Below are 14,863 nucleotides of genomic sequence, written 5' to 3'. Positions count from 1 at the left end.
CTATCATCTGTTCATTCTCAAAACAGACTTAAGAGCCATTATTTGTAGGAACCAGATGTTAATGATTCCAGGGCAGTTATTTTACTTTGCTAAATTTTAAGTAAGAGCATGACATGTAAAGTGGGGAGGAGGGAGGCCTGTTATTTTGTTGCAGCTAAATGTGATGCACTTGACTTCTGTAACTGCCATCATTATTTGGCAGAGTTGCACATTTAGGAGGACATCTGAAATATTTACAAACTTCCCTTTCACTCTCTCCAAGCCATCAGTTTAGCAGTAAATAATCAAAGGGATGAGTTAAAAGACAATTGAATAATGCCAGTCCACTTCAGTACTGATCTGCAGCTTGCATGATTCAAATATAGCTACTAAATTTGCTTAACTCAATCCCTACTGTCTTCTCCTTTAGACATGGTATGATAGCTGCAGTCATGCAGCCTTCTAATTTCCCTCACTTATCCATGAGAGCAAGAATATCAAGTCCATTCCATTTGTCAAAAAGCTTTATTTAGGATAATTTGTCCCCAAAAGTTCAGATCAAGCACATGCAGACAGCAGGGGGATTGCAAACCTAAAGCCAAAAGACTATTCTTGAAGGAACATAGGCATTATAGTGGTTAATACAGCTAAAATTTCCTTTTTGCTTTACAATATTAAACATAATAAATGCTCCCCAGGAGGGTTATTGACCAGGACAGAACATCAAGAACATTATCTCAGTCTTGTACTACAATTTAAGAATAAAGAATGATATTTCATTTTATCTTTCATCTTTTCTGTGAAACAGAAGGCCGATTCTTTCCCATTTAATTTCAGAAGAAGGAAGTCCTTTCCACCCTTTATCTGAGATCCTTCTTAAAACCTTGATTATTATTCTAAGCAACTCCATTTTAGCTAGTTTTAAGGCATTATCTTACTGATTCTACCAAATCCTTTCATGGATTCTGCTCTTGAAATGTTTGAGGTGGTGTTGTTACTCCTAATAAAGCTGGATGTAAATATAAAGAAAAAAAATACAAATAACTCCTCAATGTTTTGATTTTTTAATTTAAAAGTTACATTTTATACATTTCTTTCTTTGGTCCTGCACTGCTCAAATTTTTCTAGATTAGAATGTTAATTCAAGCATGGAAAAGTTATTATTCCCATATGGAAGTGAATAGGTACTTGGATAACAAAGTGGCAGCCAAACCCTTTTCATTAGAGTGCATCATTTTCCCAGACGGGTCTGTGAAGAGTCTAACTGTGTAAAGTGTTAGAAGGAGCATAATGACTGTGTTGTTTCTTCATTTCATCTGTACTAAAGGTTCAGCCAAGAAATCAGTCCAGAAAAGCAGTCAATATCAACAAGACATCTTCTTTTCAAAAAACTGATCATTTTCTTTGTCAGTGAGATTTAGGCAGGTATTTATTGAATATCATTGTCTGCATCTTCCAAAGGATTTTGGTGTAGAAATTCAGAAAGCTTTCCTGTACTTAGTTTCCCACATTTTCTGAATCCTGCTTTAATTTTCAATGTCTAAATTATTTGGGAGCTATTTCTTTAGTGTTATAAGCAAATGTTGCCTATTACCATGTTCATAGCTTGCCACAGCAGCATTTATAGACAAGCTAATCATTTCAGGCATTCAGATAGTGTTTATGTCTGAAGGATGTGGGGACACCTGATCAGGTGGGATCATCTACTGAATATGACTGAAGGTTTGCATATGATTTCTTTTTTTAAATTTTCCTTCCAGAATTAGGGTTTTCTTCTGAAAGCAAGTTACTGGGATTGCTTTAAAGTTTTGTTTTAAGGTAAATTTTTGAGCTTCAGTGAATACCAAAAAGGATGCTATTTTGTCACTAACTATAAATCAAAACCACTTTTTACCCAGATATTTCATCTCTGCTAGTTTTAATTGTGACTTTATCAATGACTGTCCTCTTACCCACAGTGGAAGCAATTAACCTGCTTTATGAACAGTCATTGGACTAGCAACTGAGAGACGTGGGCATCCAAGTAGTTCAAAAAAAGCCACAAGGTTCTCTCCTGGCAGCAAAGGAAGTGACCTGGAATCTAAACTTAGCCTGCTGCAAGTAAAACCCTAAGGAAAAAGTTGTGAGCTGGAAGAAAAGAGACTGAGCTTATTTGGTACAAAGGGATGTAAAGCTTCAAGGGTCAAGGAAACTGCTTGTGGTTTCTTTCCATTCTTGAAGAACAGATGAGATGTGCATGGGGCTAAATAAAACAGATTATACAAAGAATATATTCGAGTTTTAGCACTGATTTCTTAGCTCAGCAAAGCTAAACCAGAACACCACAAATCCATAAGACCTTGGAAATGGGTAAAAGGGAGCAAAATTATTGTTACCTATCATACTGTCTGCCCTCTTTTCACTGATGCAGCCAGAACTTAGCAAGCTTCAGACTCCATTTTACTAAAAGCCTAGAGATTCAGAATCACAAAAATATATAGAATGCAGACTAAAACACAGTAAAGCAAGGCCATTGTAGTATACTTGCCTTTGGTACATAGTAATCTTAATATAAAGCACTGAAATTTTATGAGATTTGACAGAATAAATAGATTTGTATCACAGCATACCTCTCCTCTCCTTTCCTCTGAACCTCAATTAATGGCACAGGCAGTTAAATGCAGAGGAGCTCATTAATCTGTCTGTATCTGGAATGTCTCACACAGGTACCATGCTAATCAATGCCTGCGAGGTAGTTAGCATTGTGCTTATGTAAGCAGCACTGCACAGCACAAAGTCTACTGTTCTTTACTTGCACAGTGTTTGAACTAATATTTATTTAATTTTGTTTAATAGTGTCAGTAGGCAGTCAGAAACTGTTAGCCTTTTTTTGTAGGAGGTGAGTAAATTGAAATCATAAAACAACACAATTAACTAAAGATCGTTTTACTCTGAAAATTTCTCACTCTGAATAGACTTTAAATGCTGAAGAACCGTAATGCAGGAAAAAAAAATATTGCATGTTACCCTCATTTCTGGTGCTGTGAGAAACCTATGTGAAGGAGACAAACTCTTACTGTTGCCTTTAATGTAGTTAAATGTTTTCTACCCTTCCAGCTAATAAGGCAGGAAATTGTAAGTGTATTTTTCATGGCATAAAATAAATGCTGTACATCTTCAATTGGCAATGTCTATCAGTGTTGGGGGCAATGCAGACATAAATAAAAGCTGCAAATGCTGCTATGCATTCAGTATAAAGCAGAGCATAGATGTAAAGATTAATAAATGAAAGGAAATCAAAAAGTTTCTGCTGAGTGCCACAAACAGCTGCACTGAGAGCAGCTACTTTTTTACTGAAGCATTAAGCTCAAAGCATTACAAATATGACAAAAATGAAAGATTTTTATACAGAACTAAGTATTGTTCAGTGATAAAAATAGCTTTCTTCATTCTTGCTTAAACAGAAGGGAAGCACCTAACAGTAGTATAGGTCCTTATCAGCAGAGAACAATAAAAAACTGATGGAGGGAAGTGATCTTTCTCATCTCAGAGGACTACTACAGTTGTTATATTATGCTTGTTGCAGATTATCTATATGCAAGACTCTATAGTATCTTTCAGATTAATTTAGCAGTTTTGGAATTCATTATACCTTTTGGGGAAGTGACTCAATTTGGAGATTCCTAGTGTGTGGAAATGAAGGCAGTAGCTTTCATCTCAGTACAGCCTGCATGCTGTAAACATTTGAATGATGTGATGCAGCTGTGAGTTTTTTACAAATATTCGACAGCAGCAGTTATATAAATCTCCAATATGATTTTGATACAAAAAAATCAATAACATAAAAGGGTTGAATTTCATATTTGGGGAAGTGAAGGATTGAGAATCTCTCTCTCTGCTGCAGGCTGCCTACAGGGCTCCTATTGCCACAGACCCAGGCACAGGGACCCCGCTTCGTGCCTCAGATGGGCTTCTGTCCCCCTGCCTTTGAAGTCCAGTGGCACAAGCTGTTCTGATTGTATCACATCAGGGTGAGGCAGCAGCTCTTGAAAGACTGGAAAGCAAGGCTCTCCTGCTCCAAACAGGATTGGGTCCCCCTGTGTCAGAGCCATGGGCAAATGAATGAACACATTTGTGTGAGTTCATCCTACACATGGCTGCCACTACCCAATCCAGAGTAAGTGCTTTTAAGGCAGCATGTGCTGCTTTGAGTTGCCTGCAAAACTTCACAGCTCAGCTGAGGCATAGACATCCAGCTGTTTGTACCTCTCTCTGAAAATCTTTTATATTAACTTCATCATATTTTCCCTTAGCCCAAGACCCTAAAAGTTTAAATAAAGTCCATTGATCAGGTGGGAGATCAGAAACATTGAGAATAATGGATTTATTGTGCTGCATGTAGAGTTTTGGACATAGCTTCGCCACATATATTCCAAAAGAAAAGGTAGGTGACATTTATAAATGTAATCTCTCCCAACAGACAGATCTAGACTAAACGTGCTATGATGATTATTAAGATAAATAATCAGAATGATTATAAAATGGAGAGTTGGTTTGTGTATGTGGAGGATGAATTTTATATCAAATTAATGTAGAAGTAACTGTCTAAGGAGACAAAGCGAATACTTTAATTGCATAGTGCATGGTGTTTTGTCTGTTGTTTAACTCTACAGTCATATATCAGACTGATTAGTGAATTTTAAACACAGAACCAGATACAGCTATAGCTTCTGAGAAATAATCCCCTAACCAAAGGAAGAGAGGCATTCAGACAACCAAAGCTATCAGTCATAAACTGGCAGCCAAACTGTGGCACTTCCCCAGTACTAATAAAAATGCTTCTGTTTCAACTACATGGAGTTCTGTTTGCTCTGAACCCATACATACTTCTCAGGAGAAGATAAATTCATGTGTAATGTATCACTAGTTTTCAATTTCATCATGATGAACCCACAGGGTGAATTACATAGTCCATCCTGTGTTTTACAGAAAAGCTAAATTACAATGTGCCCTCTATGTGGTCCAGGGGATATTGATTAAACTGCTTCAGAGTTTGAAGAAGAAGAAAAAAATAATGTACTGATTTTCCTCATCTACATCTTTTCTTCTCATCTTCCCATTTTGTGGAAATAATTAATTTGCAGTAGGCAACAAGACTAATTTTCTTGCTTGAAATACCACACTTGTGATTTTATAAGAGACTTCTGAAGATCTGGAGTGTATTCTTTACTTAACAGAATGTCTTTAGGAACTCTTGTTCCTCATTCTTTTCTTAGCTTGAATAGGAGACATCGTCTTAATACCTGTTTGCTTGCAACTTGTAAGCACACATATGTGAAAAAAGAAAGCCCACAGAGACACTCCAATATTGAAGGGTAAGCTGAAGTGAGAAATACTTAATGCCATTCCAGAGATTCACTGGCAAAAAGCTGCAAGTGAAAATTATTAAAATGAGTATAAAATTATTATGAAACTGTCACATTTCTAATATTTCATATCACTTCTGACCATAAGCTCCACAGCTATAAAAGCAATATCTTTTGCTCCTCCATGTGCACAGATGATGGTTTGCATTCTTCAGGGCTTATCACGTTAAAATGCCTTTAATTATGTCCCAGACAGCTGTTCAGAATGTACTCTTAAACCTCCTCAAGGTCAAAACCTTGCTTCTTTCTGATCCTCTGATCATCATTCTATGATTTCTGTTTCATTCACATAATATCTCTACTGTTCTTGGGAATCACTGCACAGCCCATAGCCCACACTGCCATATGACTTCAGCAACTGCCCCTACAGGTTCAGGTGCTGATGTGCTGAGGATCCTTTGCTAATCCTTAAAGGTCAGATAGGTTGAAAACTTATGTTTGTTTTTATTTCATATTTGAAAAAGGTAGTAATATTGTTAAGGTACCCTTTGTCTTCCCCCCTGTCTTTTCCTGCACCTGGGGACATGAATATCAAATATATGGTAAACAGAGGGAGCATCTTAGAAACTTGTGTTTCAATGACATATGGCATTGAAAATGTGGAACAAAGCATGTGCTCCAGTCACACCCATAACCAGGCACCTTGTGAACCCCAGCCTGGGCATGGCTTGTGTTGAGTTCAAAGAATTGCTAGCTATGTGGCACACACTAATAGACTCTACTCCCAAACCATTAATTTAAGCTCAGACACAAAATCTCAAGAATCTTCTTCATGGATCACTGCACTTGTTAACAAGTATCAAATAGGATAAATTGTGTGTTATAGCACTGTCTACTAGCTCTGCTAGATTTAAGTCTTTCAGTGTTTCTATTATTATAACAACCCTTTCTAAGGGAATGATAGCAACCACCAGTTTAAAAAAAGTGATATAAATTTATATTTTCCCTTTAAGTACATTTGTTCCTTATGAAATATTCTGACCAGTGTATATGCTAGGAACTTCAAGGAAGGAAACTTCTATAATCTGAAGCAATTCCAAACTTTCCCAGTCTTTATAGCCTCTCTTGCAGTGTCCTCATATAGACACAGAGGCCCATTGCGAATAAATTACTGCAAATATGCTTCAGTTCATTAATTGAATCCATAATAAAATGAACTCCTTAAAAAGTGCAAGCTACAATACACAGTAAGATAAACAAATACATTGACTCTGTTAAATATAAAATTAAGGATTATCATTAAAACCAAACTGAATGTAAGTCTATATTTCATTCATATAACTATGAGTCAGAAAAGGAACCATGCCTTTGAAATGAAATAAAATGCAGTCATTGGAAAAAAATGACCTTAACTTTCATTTAATACAATAGCTAAGTATAACAACCTTCCCAATCCCAACAAACTTTCCAGTATGTATATCACATTCAAACAAATAACAAGTCATGTCTTATCAAATCCATCTTATACAGGCTTTATACTATTATTCAAAGAGAAAATTACTATTTTATTCTTCTGGTCACTTAAAGAACATTTTGCCTCACCAGAAATTTAAACAGGGCTGTAATTTTTAGTTAGATACTGGGAGGAAATAATAACATGTATTCTTGTAGTCTTTAGAAAACGGAATTTTATAACTTCCTTTCTTAGTAACAGTTACATACTTTTCTTTCCATCCCACTAAAAATTGAATGCAATTTCAGTTTAAGTGTTATCTTCAGAAGATAGATCTAAACCAAAAAGAAAAGTACAAACAGTATGCATGCTACAATGTCAATAAGAAAACATAATGGGTCACAATAGAGCACTAGGATAATAAATCATTGTTTAACTTGTTTATCAATGGCTTGGATGAAGGACCAGATGCCTCCTCAGCAAGTTCACTGATGACATAAAGTGGATAGAAGCTTTGGACTGATCCTCCTGATTGCTGTGCAGCCCTTCAGGAGGATCTGAGCAGGTTGGAGAGATGGGCAGAAAAGGACAATTTGAAATTCAACAAAGGCAAATGCAGGATCCTGCACCTGGGGAAGAATAACCCCAGGGACCAGCACATGCTTGGGGCCAAACTGCTGGAAAGCAGCTCTGCAAAGAAGGACCTGGTGGACACCAAGTGTCCATTGTTGTGGTGTGTTGCAATATCCTGTTTTACCTTCTCCCTTCCCCCTCGCCCCTCGCTGAGTGTGCCCTGTCAATCAGGGTAACATACCAGCAAGGCGTCGTGTGATAGGTGTCCCTAGTACCTTGAGACCCTGCCCCTTCACCTGGTTGGTGACTCACCTGTCCCCTCCCCTTCCCCTGTCCTGAGCTTAAAATGTGAATGAGACCATGCGGCCTCTATTCTGTTACCAGCAGTGGCCCAGTGCAGACGTCTCTGCACCAATGGAATAAACATCTGGCTACCTTCTAGCAGAATCGACTCCCTTTCTCTCCACCATTGCCAGAAGCTCTCCCCTGAGGTAAACGGAGTACTGTCTTGTGCCCCGCTGCACTCTGCCGCCAGCCAAGGTATCTCTGGGGTAAAACACCGCAGTGCTGCCTCTGGCAAAGCAGCGAAGGTCAGAACTGGCCTAGGCACCATCTAACTGGTTATATTGGGATACATATTCCAATATATTGGCATCCCTGTGGGTGGCTCGACTCTGCAGCCCGAAAACGGACTCGCAGTTACTCAGAGAAGTTTCTGCCAGCCGTGCATCCAGCTGAAAGGAGCCTGGCTTCAAGACTCCCAGCTAGAGACTTTGGGAATACTCCCAGAAAAAGTTTCGTGGACTGTTCGGCGCCTTTGGAAAGCCCTGCTTCATTGTGGTGAGCAGATTTTCCAGAGGAAGAAAAGGGGAGCCTCTCTTGCACCTAGAGAGAGGTCCTTTTCCGGTGGAGACCTGCCTGCCTGTACCCAGCCTACAGCTTCCATTTCACGTGAGTATCTCTGCTTTCGGTAGAGCAGAAGCTCAAAAACAGACTCTGCCGCGAGTTCTGTTCCTTTTTGCCTTTGCATTTTGGCTGCGCAGCCCCACAGACAGAAATCCATAGCATTCTAGCTTTATTTTCTGCCGCGTGTTTCACTGTTTTTTAGAATTCGCGCCGGAGCGGGATCGCTCGCCGCCCTTCCCCCCGGCTCAGCAGCGTGCTCAGACACGTGTTAGGAGATTCTCTTTCTCTTTGCGGGGGAGGGGGGGGGCTCTCTTTCCACGTGGCCGGGGGACCTGCGGGGTCGGGAGTGCTCTGCACACGCGGCGGCGGGGGGGGGCGTCCCGGTTTCGGCTGCCACGTGGAGTGGCTGCTCCCTCTGCTCCGCGGGGGGGCTGCATTCCACCGCGGGGGAGGCTTTGTTTCTGCCTCAGCTCGGCAGGGCGTGCCCTGCTGCCGCTGCCCGGGAATTTTAAAAGCAGTATATACAGCTGCATTGTGAAGCTTTTGTCTGCTCGTTATCGCTTTCTATCTGTGGTTTTTTTTAGAAATTGGTAGCTGATTTTAGCTTTGTTTTTGGTCAGGCGGGATTAAGTACTTTGCTTTTTAACATGGGTTCCAAACTTAGCATTGTACAAAGGGGAGTGTATTATGATATTGTTAGCATTTTAATCAAGAGTAATGTGAAATTCTCTAAAGGAAAATTGAAACAGTTTATAAGATGGCTTTTTCTGCAGTTCCCAAACATTTCCCCTGAAGAAATCCACAATATTCAATTCTGGGATAAAGTTGGGAATGAATTGATAACCTTAGGACAATCTGGCAAATTACCCTCAGCTAAATTTGTGTTCTGGAGTTTACAAATTCGAACAGCATTGCTCAAACAAAAGGAAATGGAGAAAAAGCCAAATGTAAAGCCATGTACCTCTGCTCTCCCTGTTCCTCCCTCTCCCTCTAAAACCCCTAAACCTCTTTCCCCAAAACTTGGTATTTTAAAGAAAGCACACTCTTTGGGAAGTCGGCTCCCACAGTGTGCAAGAATACCTGAGTTGTTTTGTTCACAAAGCCCTGGCCAGGCTGCGTGTCTTTCCCAATCCCCTCCTCTAAAATCCCGAGCACGTGTTAGCTTTCCGGAGAGCAGTGATGTCCAAAATGGCCCCCAGTCCCTAGGGGGTGCACAAGATGGTGGGTGCCACGTGGCATCTTCCCAAACCTGGTCTTCTTCTTCCCAAAATCCTCTTAATTTTAGTGCTGTTTATTTTAGTTGTAGTCATTGTAGTTTTTAGCATTGTTTTTGGAGTAATCAGACGCATGGTTCTCAAGTTAATCTCAAGCTCATCTCCCCCTCCTGAGGTCTACCATTTGGAAGCCCTCAGTGCTCCAGTAGATGACCTGGAAGCCTCAGTAGAATCATTCTGCACCATAAACACAGCCCTCTTCTTTTTAAACAAAACTAGGGGGAGATGTTGTGGTGTGTTGCAATATCCTGTTTTACCTTCTCCCTTCCCCCTCACCCCTCGCTGAGTGTGCCCTGTCAATCAGGCTAACATACCAGCAAGGCGTCGTGTGATAGGTGTCCCTAGTACCTTGAGACCCTGCCCCTTCACCTGGTTGGTGACTCACCTGTCCCCTCCCCTTCCCCTGTCCTGAGCTTAAAATGTGAATGAGACCATGCGGCCTCTATTCTGTTACCAGCAGTGGCCCAGTGCAGACCTCTGTACTCTTGGAATAAACATCTGGCTACCTTCTAGCAGAATCCATTCCCTTTCTCTCTACCATCGCCAGAAGCTCTCTCCTGAGGAGAACAGAGTCCTGTCTTGTGCCCCACTGCACTCTGCCGCCAGCCAAGGTATCTCTGGGGTAAAACACCGCAATGCTGCCTGTGGCCCAGCAGCGAAGGTCAGAACTGGCCTGGGCACCATCTAACTGGTTATATTGGGATACATATTCCAATAGTCCATGAGCCAGCAGTGCCCTTGTGTCCAGGAGGGCCAGTGGTACCTGGGGTGCATTAGGGAGAGCATTGCCAGCAGGCTGAGGGAGGTGATCCTGCCCCTCTGCTCAGCCCTGGTGAAGCTCATCTGGAGTTCTGTGTCCAGTTCTGGGCTCCTCAGTACCAGAGAGACATGGAGCTCCTGGAACAGGCCCAGAGGAGGGTGACAAAGATGCTGAAGGGACTGGAACAGCTCTGTTGTGAGGACAGGCTGAGGGAGCTGGGCCTGTTCAGCCTTGAGAAGACACAGCTGGGAGGGGAGCTCATCAATGTCTGTCAGTACCTGAGGGAGGGTGGCAGGAGATGGAGCCAGGCTCTGTTCAGTGGGGCCAAGCAACAGGACAAGAGGGAACAGGCAGAAACTGATGCAGAGAAGTTCCACCTGAGCACAGTGAAGATTTCTGTGCGTGTGACTGCACATGGAACAGGTTGCCCAGAGAGGTTGTGGAGTCTCCCTCATGGGAATATCTAAAAACCACATGGACACAACCCTATGCCATGCGCTCTAGGATGACCCTGCTTGAGCAGGGAGATTGGACCAACACACTGTAGTCCCTTCCAATCTGACCCATTCTGTTATTACTGAATTGGTGCATATATGGACACACACACTAGCTAGATATACTTGTGACCTATTCCTGAGTTGACTATGACTTACTTTTGTATTTTTGTATATATTTTCTTTTGAAACCTTCATGGTCAGGCATGACTGGTTCCCATCTATTAAACAATCCTAGACATAAATCTAAAAAATTAGTAAGATCTTTTAAAACTCTGGTTATATAGGGTTTGTTAAATTACATTTTTGTGGTGTCAAGTTGAAAGGGATGGATTTTTACATAGGAAGGATGCAGCTGATTACTCAAAAGTCAGTAGTCTATTTTTACATTAATTCCCCCTTCTCTTCTTAACCTGCAGTAATATTAAATAATTAGATTTTAAATGTCCTTTGTGATATATTTTTCTAGATGATACTGTGCCCTTTAAAACCAAACATTATTTATAGCACAAAAAGCCCAAAGATTCCTGACCCAGAACTATATCATTAGAGGAGACTGAAAGAAGCTAGTCCATCAAAGTGTAGGATATTAAGCAGCTTTGTTTGTCTAGAAAATGCATAATCAGCCCTTCAAACTTTTGTTGTGTTACCTGTAATTAATACTAATTAAGGCTGAGGCTCTCAAATATGAAATGGTTGAGAAAATCTGCAGGGTTTGGTTTCCTATTTGTCAACTTTTATTTGAAAACAGCAGGTTAAATTCCGATCTGAGGAATGTTTAGCCTCAAACTATCATGCAGATTGTTTTGTATCCATGTAATTGCCAGCCTGCTTTGGTCAAAACTCCTTAACACTTTTTATTGCTAATTTTGGCAATAAACCTGTTAATTAGTTAATTGCAAAACATTAGTGAATCAAGTAAAAATGATCCATCTGTTTATAAAATAAGATTTCTTCTGGGCATAACATTTACAAACCACAGTGGTAGACACCATACATCTATTTTTTGATAAAGTCTCTCACTTCTGTTAGAGCTAAAATGTGACTTCAAAGGAGATTTGTAATATATCACAGACAGTTAATACCATCACAATATCATCAGGGGGACTTGAGAGAGCAGAGAAGAGCTATAGTCCCTCTCTTTTTTGTGCCACTGACATGAACCAGGCATGGACTGGTAGCAGCCACAGAGGTGGCTCTGTGAAAGGCTCAGTTCTCAGAGCAAACTCCCAGTATCTCCAGCTGGAAAAGAGTTTTAAGACTACAGGACATCTACCATTGTCATAAAGATTATTTTCATGGGCAGACTTAGAAGCCAAATGAAGTACTAGGTTTGAGGGAGTTTGACTATTGACTTGAGTGGGAGCAGGATCACAGATTTTTTCAGGTGAATGTGTAAGTAGTAGAGGAATCTTACACTGCTGCTACTTATCTCTTCCATGGCCAATTAAGTAGGCTTCTTTTCTCAGAGATGTCAATGTGGCAGCTTTCATGAGCACTAAATTAATCCTTTAAGGGAAAAATATGTTAAAAAAAATGCAATATCTGTTCTGATTTAAAGATACTATAAAAAAGGACCTATTTTCAATACAGAAAACAAATCTCTTGTATATTCATGTGGATTACAGTGTAGTTTTGTTACCAAAATATTACATTTCTTTTATCAGAGCAAAGTAAAGAAGATACAATATTCTCAACTGAGATTAAAATATGTAAGAATGGAATATTGATAGCAACATAAAATATAAAGGAGGATTGAATGATGCACTATGGGAGCTGATAAGAATTATATGGCTTCTAGCAGAGAGGTAAAATGACATAAAAAGATACAGACTGATGGCAATAGGAAATGCATCTATAACGGGATCACAGGAGTAAACAGAATAGTTTGTGTAACAGCAGACAGGCATTTAAGGGATAATGCTAATTGAATTATGCATTGTAGCCAGGTAGCGTAGACTGATGCTTCTAAATGCTAAAAAGAGAGCTGAGGCATCTCAGTCTGGAGTGGTAGCCACCATTGCCCCAGGTTTTTCCACAAGAGTTTTTCAATCCATATAAAACACACTGCTAACAGATGTTTTATTGGTGGCCATTGGGGCCACCCAATTCCACTTGGGATGCAAGGAAAGTACAAATGGGTCCTTAGGAAGATGGGGTAAATAGACCAAGTATAAGTGGAAAATCATACGAGACCCACTCCAGAAGCTGTGGAGAAAACTACTACACATTTCTCATGGGGAGAGAAAATGTTGCCTTAGCGTGTGACTCATCTAAATCTCAACATCTAAAATCAGACACCTAATGAAAGCCATTCAGTTGGACACCCTGTAATGTTAAAGGAGAGATCAGAGGACACTTTTAAAGCATGGTTTAGACTGTCCATCTTTCATTTCTGTCTTGGGCTGGATATGGTCTTCAGGCTGCTGTTCATGTTGAGGTAGAAACCAAGAGCACATCAGTGGAGGAACCCAGGATCGTGTTTAAGAAATGACTGACATAATTTGAAATTAGGAGGAAGGTGCAGCTCACCAGCACCTCACCAGCAGCTCATCCACGCTGGCTCTGCCCCAGAGAGCAGCTGGAGTGGGTTAGATGATACAGCCTGGGAGGCACCTCTGTCTGCCTTGCCTCCAGTATGAAGCTGGCCTTACCACTGACTGAAGAGATTGATAATAATTTAAGTACATACAATTGGGAGGCCTGCCTGCTTTCCAGATACCTAACCAGCAGCATTTGGAGCAAGAAGTCTGGGTTACCCTGCACATCACCCACCAAAAGAGGGAGTTCTGCAAGAGGGCATGTCCTTTGGGCACAGACACCACTGATAGCCCCAGGCAGGAACCAGAGAGCTCAAAGCATGCCTCCACCTGTGGTTCCTCAGATCCTTTTGTAGGAATTAAGACCCTGCAGGTGTACAAGGGACATACTTTCTGTCGTGGTTTGGGAATGGTGTTTTCCAATTTAGCACTCCTGCTAAAACCATGCTGCTTCCCCTCCAACTGAAAGCACAAAAGGCAAAGTTCACATGTTGAGATAAAATTGATTTACTGGAAACCCCAATGGGATAGGGAAATGAACAGTGACAGCAATAATATTAATAACAAGAGGTATAAGACAAAGAAACAATTGCAAAGAAAGCCTGTGATGATACCAATTCAGCTCTTTCCCACCACATTCTCTCCCAACCAGAAAGAATGCCCTTCTCTTCAGGAGAGAGTTCCTTCTGCCCACCCATCCCCTGTAATGATGTGAGTGGGTATAGAATAACACCTGGGTCCTGGCCACACCCCCTCAGCAACTCCCTCTCCTACCTCATGCAAAAATTTAACCCTATCTAGGTGTAAAGCCCTTCTCTCTTCCCTGGTGAGATGCAGGATTGGTGGCACATTACTGCATGAAGGAGGTGGAGGTGATGGAAACACCTGGCAGCACACTGAGCTGGGCGTGGTTCTGGAGCAGGGACTGCAGCAAGAAGACCCTGAGACAACTATTAAAATACAGCAATACCAGGCAGGCATTAAACAAATCCACAGAATATGGGATGAACACCTTCCTGGCAGAAATTTCTTTAAAGCACTCAATCACTGAGACTGCTCATTGGGTGTGACAGTGGTCACAGGGGTTTTCAGGTGAAGGTAGAGACGAGAATGTTGACTCTATGTTCAGAAGGCTTGATTTATTATTTTATGATATATATATATTACATTATAACTATACTAAAAAGAAAACGAAGAAAAAGGTTTCTTCAGAAGCTAGCTAAGGTAAGAATAGAAAAGAATGAATAACAAAAGCAGCTGTCTTGGACAGAGACTGAGACCCAGCTCTGCTGAGACTGCTCACTACATCTAAACATCTACAGGAGACCAATCACAGATGAGCCTGTTGCATTCCACAGCAGCACATAAATATTGTTTACATTTCTTGCTGAAACTTCTCAGCTTCAGCAGGAAAAATCCTAAAGAAAAGATTTTTTACAAAAGATGTCTGCGACAATCGGGTATGACCTGTCTTTGAATGAGGACATGAGACCCACTGCCATGAGGTATCTGATGGGGAGCAAAATGAATTATTTGTGA

Source organism: Zonotrichia albicollis, chromosome 5, assembly GCF_047830755.1.
Source record: "Zonotrichia albicollis isolate bZonAlb1 chromosome 5, bZonAlb1.hap1, whole genome shotgun sequence".
In the NCBI taxonomy this organism is placed as follows: Eukaryota; Metazoa; Chordata; class Aves; order Passeriformes; family Passerellidae; genus Zonotrichia; species Zonotrichia albicollis.
This window is presented reverse-complemented; position numbering follows the sequence as displayed.